Source organism: Cebus imitator, unplaced genomic scaffold (assembly GCF_001604975.1).
Source record: "Cebus imitator isolate Cc_AM_T3 unplaced genomic scaffold, Cebus_imitator-1.0 Scaffold103, whole genome shotgun sequence".
NCBI lineage: Eukaryota > Metazoa > Chordata > Mammalia > Primates > Cebidae > Cebus > Cebus imitator.
Window position 1 is genome coordinate 4,253,703 of NW_016107418.1, and position 7,939 is coordinate 4,261,641.

Sequence of the window (7,939 nt, forward strand, 5' to 3'; positions counted from 1 at the left end):
GAAGGCACTGGTTCTTTTCAGGAGTCCTGGGCTCAATGCCATAATACGGGCCCTAAGCTCTCCTCTGTGTGTCTGCCTAGCTGGTTGGAGACAGTCCAGGGGCAGCCAGTCCAGCTGCTCCCTTCTCCTGTCCCCTGGAAAGTGTCCCATGCCATTTCCTACGAGGTCCTCCGGAAAACTGTCTCTTTGCAGGAGGAGCCCACCCAGGTGTCTGGGGGCAGGTGAGTCGGGTGACCCCGAACCCTTTCCTGTGGAAGGGCATCAAGCCATCAGGAGGCAGCCTGCTCAGGCCCACGCTCCCTGTCCTCATGGTCAGGCCGGTGTTGTAGAAGGCCATGAAGGGGACTTTTATGACCCGTAGAATTGTTTCCGAAACATTATCAGCTCTGATTATTGGCTACAAATTTTCATCCGAAACCAGAGAGTCATAGGCTTTTACAGTGCAGTAAAATGCATATTAGCGGGTTCTGGGGTTGTCTCACCTCCCATTTGCTCCACAGTTTTATCACTATTGCCATAATTTGACACTTGCCAATAGAGGAAGATTGTAAAGTGTCCATAGATCCTGTAAACCGTACTAAGTAGAGATTAGGATTACTACTAAGTTTAAACCTAGTAAATGATAATTAAGTTGATGGATGTGGCTGTAAATCTCCCTTTTATCAAGTGCTCCCTCTGGCGCGAGCAGCGTCTGGCCTCATTACCTTACAGCATCATGAATGCCCCGCAGAATCCGAGCTTCAGTGGATGCTGAGTGAGGAGAGGATGAGATGTGCCACTGGGCCAAAAAATCTGTGCAGGGGCCTCTCTCTTCCCTTCCCCTTACGGCAGGGCACAGCCACGGTGGGAGTCTGCACGGTGTGACCGCCAGGTGCCCAGGGGCGGGAACAGGGACAGGTAACCCGGGACAGCGTCCCCAGCCCATCACCCATCTGGTCCCCCGATCTCTGTAGGGTCGGGGCCCTGGGCACCTAAAGGCTACTGTTTCTAGTGCTCTGGAAACCAACCCTTTTTTCTAGATGCCCCGGTAGGGCCTCTGCTTTCTGCAGAAAGTCTCACACATTACCTGATCATGCTGCTTCTGGAGAAAATAAAACTGCCAAACCATGATTCAGCAGAGGCAGCGCAAGCGCTGACACGCTCCTCAAAGGTGGCTGTGGTCGGCGCCACACTGCAAGGGGGGGCCCTGGGTGGCAGCCTGCATCTGGGCAGCTCCGTCCCAACAAAGAGGCTTGCTTCACACGTGGGGTCTGCAGGGACCTTGTCCCGCCTTTGATCAAGGTGGGAGTTGGCACGAGGGCTGAGCAGAGAATGTTGGCCCTTGGGTGGTGGGCCGTGGGGACAGCTCCTCTGTGAGGATGCACCCTGGGGCTGCCGTGCTAGGGAATAGCCAGTGTGGTGCCCCTGTCCCCATTCACCCTTCCCACGTTTCCACAGCTGACCTGAGCCTCGGTTAATGTCAAAATCAAAGAGAGCCAAGGTGAGCTGCCCGGGGCCTGGAATGGACTCCCGGTGAGGGGCAGAGCTCCAGAACACTGAGTCCATGTGTTTGCCAAAAGCTGGCTTGTCCTCCCTCTGGCCCCTTCTCTCCAGGGCCATGGGCAAGAGCTGACATTGCCGCTTGTTGCCCATCTGTTTCCCATGCATGGTGGTGCTGACGACCACATGCCAGGCGCTGGGGCAGGTAGAAGATGGTAGCAGCAGGGGTGGCGTGGGCTGGTTCAGGGCTGGGCTGTGCCACTGGGGCGCTAGGTCCTAACTCAGTGTCAGATGGAGGCTCCTTTGGACACTAGTCTTTCCAGACACCCCAAAGGCCCGATCTAACTCCAAGAAGGGATTTACTTGGATAGCATCAACCCCTTTTGAATTCACGTTGACCAGCACCCCATTACTTATGGAGTGGAGGGCCTGGGAGCCAGTGGCCTCCTGCACACCAGCTCCTGACCTTGGCTGTGATCTTGGGCAGGCCCTGGGTAACTGGGCTCAGGGCCTTCAGGCTGGCCAAGTTCTCAGGCCATTGGCTGAGCCGTGCTCTTTGGCTGGCCTTGACTATAGAAACTGGAACTTGGAGAACCAGGAAATAGCCCTACAGCAGAGTCATCTGGGAGAGACGGGATTTAGCTACAGCAGATAAACACACTTTTTTTTCTTTTTATTGCCCAAAGCTAAGCGATATGTACCTTGGTTGGAATTAGCAGGCTGAAAGTTCAAGAGATAAGCAGCTTCTCTTGGCGTGAGTGATCAGATTCATGGGGTCTTATTCAAGAGGCCCTGCCTTAGGCCTTGTCACCTTTGGAACATTTAGACTGCTGGGCTGGCATGGGGCCTGTCACCCCTGCCTGTTTCACAATCCCTAGCAACAGGGTGCATGAGCAGGAGCTGACCTAACCTGTCACCTGGGCTTCACCTCTGTGTGCAGTGCTGCTGCAATCTTTTCTCCTGATTCAAGACCGCTGGGCCACCAGAGGCAAAGATGGCAAATATTTAGGGTCCTGGGCCAGGCCTTCCTGGAACCCACAGCCTGGCAGCGGGAACCCCCAGGCGGAGCTTAGCAGCAGACGTGTGCATCAGCCTCTCTGCATCTTGCTATGGGAGAAAAGTAGCCTCTGTTGGAACCAAGTTATTTGAACATTTGCAGTTGCGTGGTGTGCTTGCTAAAAGTGGGTTTCAGCCAGGCGCAGTGGCTCACGCCTGTAACCCCATCACTTTGGCAGGCCAAGGCAGGCAGATCACTTGAGGCCATGAGGTCGAGACCAGCCTGGCCAACGTGGTAAAACCCTGTCTCTACTAAAAATACAAAAATTAGCCGGGCAACATGGTGGTGTATGCCTGTAATCCCAGCTACATGGGAGGCTGAGGCTGGACAATTGCTTGAACCCGAGAGGTGGGGGTTGCAGTGAGCCCAGATCGCGCCACTGGACTACAGCCTGGGCAACAAAGCCAGATTCTGTCTCAGAAAAAAAAAGAAAAAAGAAAAGGTGTGTTTCAGCCAGGGGCAGTGCTCACGCCTGTAATCCCAGCACTTTGGGAGACCTAGTCAAAAGATTGAGGCCATGATGGCCAACATGGTGAAACCCTGTCTCTACTAAAAGTACAAAAATTAACCAAGCGTGGTGGCACACACCTGTAATCCCAGCTACACGGGAGACTGAGGCTGGAGAATCCCTTGAACCTGAGAGGTGGAGGTTGCAGTGAGCCAAGATGGCACCACTGCACTCCAGCCTGGGCAAGAAAGCCAAACTCTGTCTCAAAAAGGAAAAAGAAAAGAAAAAAAAGTCTGTTTTGGCCAGGGGCAGTGGCTCATGCCTATAATCCCAGCACTTTGGGAGGCCTAGGCAGGCGGAGCACGAGGTCAAAAGATTGAGACCATCCTGGACAACATGGTGAAACCCTGTCTCTACTAAAAATACAAAAATTATCTGGGCATGGTGGCATGCCTGTAGTCCCAGCTACTTGGGAGGCTGAGGCAGGAGAATTGCTTGAACCCGGGAGGTGGAGGTTGCAGTGAACTGAGATTGTACCACTGCCCTCCAGCCTGGCATCAGTGTGAGACTCTGTCTCAAAAAAAAAAAAAAAAAAAAAGTGTGTTTCCTGGGGTCCTTCCCCAGGCCTCCCCAGTCAGGGAGTGTGCAACCGCCTTCATGCGCACAGATGCGGGGACTACTGGCTGGGCCCCGATACCTGATGCTGTGTGTTAAAACCAAGAGCTCTAAGTCTCAAATGTGAAAAGTCACACTTTCTCTGGCTCAGCGTCTCCTCACTTCCTGCCTCATTCTAGAAAAGCTTATTAAACACCTGGGTGCTAAGCTCCCTCCTGGCCTCCCAGGACTTAACTGAATAAAGTACCAAGTACTAAAGTCCTTGCGCTCCTGGGATGCCGGGAGGTGGAGGATGCAGACAGGTGGGCCCTGTGTGCTGAACAGAGGGACACAGGTGACCCAGAGCCTTCTCGGGGCTGGACAGAAGCTGTAACTCAGCCTCGAGCCCTCCCCTCCCGTTGTGGAATGTGTGTGTGCGCGCGCGCGTGCGTATGGGGTGGGGTCAGGTCGGTGTGTACTTGCAGACCCCCTGCCCTGGCTCCCAGACCCTCTAACACTTCTGAGCTCTCGGATTCCCGTCCTGACAAGTTCTCATTCAGAACCCTCTGCCCATGAAGGATGTAGCATCTGACAAAACATGTTTTTCACTTGCAGGATATTTTTTGGCTCAATGAGTATGTGGCATATTTGCTAACTGGTTCCTTCAAAGTGTCATCTTTGATCCTTTTCCCGGTGGGAGGAGAGGAGAAAGAAAGAGCAAAGAAAAAAAGAAAGAAAAGGAAAACAGCAACAATGAACATAACCTCAGGTGCTCTCCCCCAAGTAAAACCCAAACCCGAGAGGGCTGAGGCTGACTGTAATATGCTCTCCATCACTTAAGCCAATAAACCCAACTATCTTGAAGAGTAAACACCATATTGTTTTGCCAACTATTAGATTTTTACTACTCTCCAATAAAGCGAGCACTTTATTCCTTTCAAATAATATTCCATTCATTGTTTCCTAAAGATTAGCAATTGAAAGAGATGTCAACAATTTTCACTCTTTAAATTAAGTATAATATGCTTTTATAGCACAGTATAAAGATATCGAAGGGAAAGGCTGCAATCAGAGCGGCTCGATGTTGCTTTTATCTGTCAGTATAGCCCCAATTTGACACTTGGGAGCAGAGGAAGCTTGTAAAGGGCCCACGGACCCCATAAAGCTGGTAACACTTGGCTTAGTCTGACAGCTCACTTTCTGCACAGTAAAGTGATCATTTAATTAACTAATGGGGTTGTAAGCACGAAGGTTTATCTAATTAGCTGTCTTTCCCTTTGCCTCCTGGTAATTCCAGCTCTCGGTGTTTACATATGAACAGTAGCCCGGGCTGGGACGGACCTGCCTGAGAGAAGAGCGTTTTGCACAGGGCTCTCTGGGTCTCTAATTCGGCTTGTTGGAGGTGTGACATCATTCTTCCCAGAGAAAAATAGAACAGCTTCTATACCAGAGCTGGTTGGGATGGTTTCACAGAGGCTGGAAACACCTGCTCCTCTGGGTTTCTATATTGTCCGTGCACATTTTAATCACATCGATTTAATCATGACCAGTGGTGCGTGTGTGCAAGTGTGAGAGTGTGTGTGCTTGTGCGATGGTGCATCTGAGAGAGACTTTCCCCTCTGTGCAGAGGCTTCACCTCTGCTGTGGACAATCCCCATCCCAAATCCACCACCATCACGTCAGACTTTGCCACCCTGCTCCCCAGAGTACAAAATAATGACAATACTCGTTTCTTTTTTTGAGATTGGGGGTCTCACTCTGTCACTCAGGCGGGAGTGCAATGGCATGATCGCAGCTCAGTGTAGCCTCACCGCCTGGGCTCGATGAGCCTCCCAACTCAGCCTCCTGAGAATCTGGGACCACAGGCACGTGCCATTGGGCCTGGCTGATACTTTTGATAGAGCGTGCCTTTCTACCTGTCTTGACCAGACATGGCTCTAGACAGCCCTGGCTGTGGGAATTCTTAATCGTGGCTCCTGGCATGAAGGGCTGGGATTCCTTACGCCGTTCTGGATTCCTTGGGGCCTCCCCTGGGGGAAATGGAAATTGCAGCCGAGAAAGGTCACTCTGACTGCAGATCCTGCCTGCTTTCTGCAGGGCTCCAGGGGCCACTGAGCCTGGAGGGACTAATGTGTGGCTCTGGGGCTGAGGGACACTGGAGGGACCAACCTGAGCTTCCAGAGGGACCAACCTGAGCTTCCAGAGGCTGAGGGGTGAGGGGTGTCGTCTACTCAGACAACAGTGCTGGAAGGAACGAAAGCTCTTGGTGGAAGTGTCACCTGTAGACCTAACTGCTGGTTTTCATCCAGAGGACAGCAGTGGGGTGGATGCAGGCTGGTGAAAGGCCTGTTCTAGAGGTCAGTCCTAATGGAAGCTCTCAGTACCTTTTGGTTCAAGCCACTACCCAAGTGTGAATTTTGGTGACTCCTGTACTCACCCCAGAGTGGCCCTCAGCCACCTGGATCTGAGCCGCTGAGCAGTGTGGGGCAGCCAGAGGCTTCGAGAGGAGGGGGGTCAGCAGAGGGTGGGGAGGGATGTCTTGGGCTGGCGGACTTCCGAATTCCTTCCTCAGACACCCCCCTTCCCTCCTGCTTCTCTGCCTCATTCTGGGAGTGACCATCTCATCTGAGGACTTTTCAATGCTCCTCAAAAAAATGATTTAAAAAATTTACAAAAGTAACTAACTTTTAAAAAATTGTGGTAAGTATACATCACATAAACGTTTCCACTTTTACCATTTTCCAGTGCACCAGTGGCATTGTCCACACCATCGCCACTGTCTCCAGAACTCTCTCATCTTGAAAAACTGGAGCTGTCCTTGTTAAACAACTCCCCACTCTTTCCGCCAGCCCCTGGCAACTGCCCTTCTACTTTCTGTCTCTAGAATCTGGCTACTCTAAACACTCATATGAGTGGAATGACCCAGTATTTTTCATTTTGCAGTGACACATTTCATTTAGCATCATGTCCTTAAGTTCACCCATGTTGTAGCATGTGTTAGAATTTCCTTCCTTTTTAAGGCCGGTTCATGTTCCATTGCATGTATGCAACATATCATGTTTATCCATGCATCTGCTGAAACTATCAAATGCAATCTTTGCTTTCATTCTTGAATAGTTTTTCCATCACGTTTTTGGTAAGAAGGTTTAACAAAGAAGGGCTGTTTAATCCTAAACATAATTTCGTCTCACTTAGCTAATACTTTAATAGTTATTTTATAATAACTGATTCATGGCTGGGCGTGGTGGTGCACGCCTGTAATCCCAGCACTTTGAGAGGCCGAGGCAGGTGGATCACCTGAGGTCAGGAGTTTGAGACCAGCCTGGCCAACATGGTGAAACCCTGTCTCTACTAAATATGAAAAATTAGCTGGGCGTGGTGGTGCATGCCTATAATCCCAGCTACTTGGGAGTCTGAGAAAGCAGAATCGCTTGGAGGAGGTGGAGAATATGGATTCAAATACAACTCAAGCCTGGTGTTTTCAGAGGGGCAGGAAATTCTAATCACTTCATTTACACCTGTTTCGGGAAGGAGCTGAGGACAGGGCCACGCATTAAGTATTTGAGTAGGACAACACTGCCATCTTGTGGCTATTTGTACCAATAGCAACTTGATCCTAAAGCTAGGATTAAGAATTGCTGTGCACAGGGTTACACAGGGATCTATTTCTGGTCAAGGGCAGGTAAAAGGTCATAATCTATTAAAAGTATTTCATACTGCTGGGGGCTAGAGTCAGATTTATGCCCCTGAAGTGACAGAGCCCATGGCAGATACAGTCTTTGTTCCCTTTGCCTGCCCAAGACCCTGCTTCTTAGAGGAAGTTGTGGCAGAAGCCACGGGAGCATTGGCAGGAGGGTTAATTACCATTCATCCTCCTGCAGACACAATGAAGACACATTGGAGTCTAGATGTGTTCTCTAATTGTCTTTAGTTTTAGAAGCTCTGTTGGGTGGAAATCTGTCTCCTTACTGTCTTCCCCCCCCTTCCTTCCTTCCTTCTCTCATCCTCTTCCTTCTTTTTCTTTTTCATAACTGCTTCTTCGAGATACAATTCATATGCCATAGAATTCACCCATTTAGAGTGTGCAGTTGAGTGTTTTTTAGTTCTTATATTCACAGAGTTGCGCAACCATCATCACAATTTTAGAACACCCTCATCTCCTCCCAAGGAAATTCCATACCCTTCAGCCGTTACCCCCCAATATCGTGTTGTCTCCCAGGCCCCGCCAACCTGTAAGCTACTTTTTTTTGTCTCTATGGATTTGCCTATCCTGGGCATTTCATATGAACAGAATCACTTGACTGTGTGGTCTTTTTTGGCTGGCCTTTTTCATTAGCTTAATATTTTCAAGGTTCATCTAT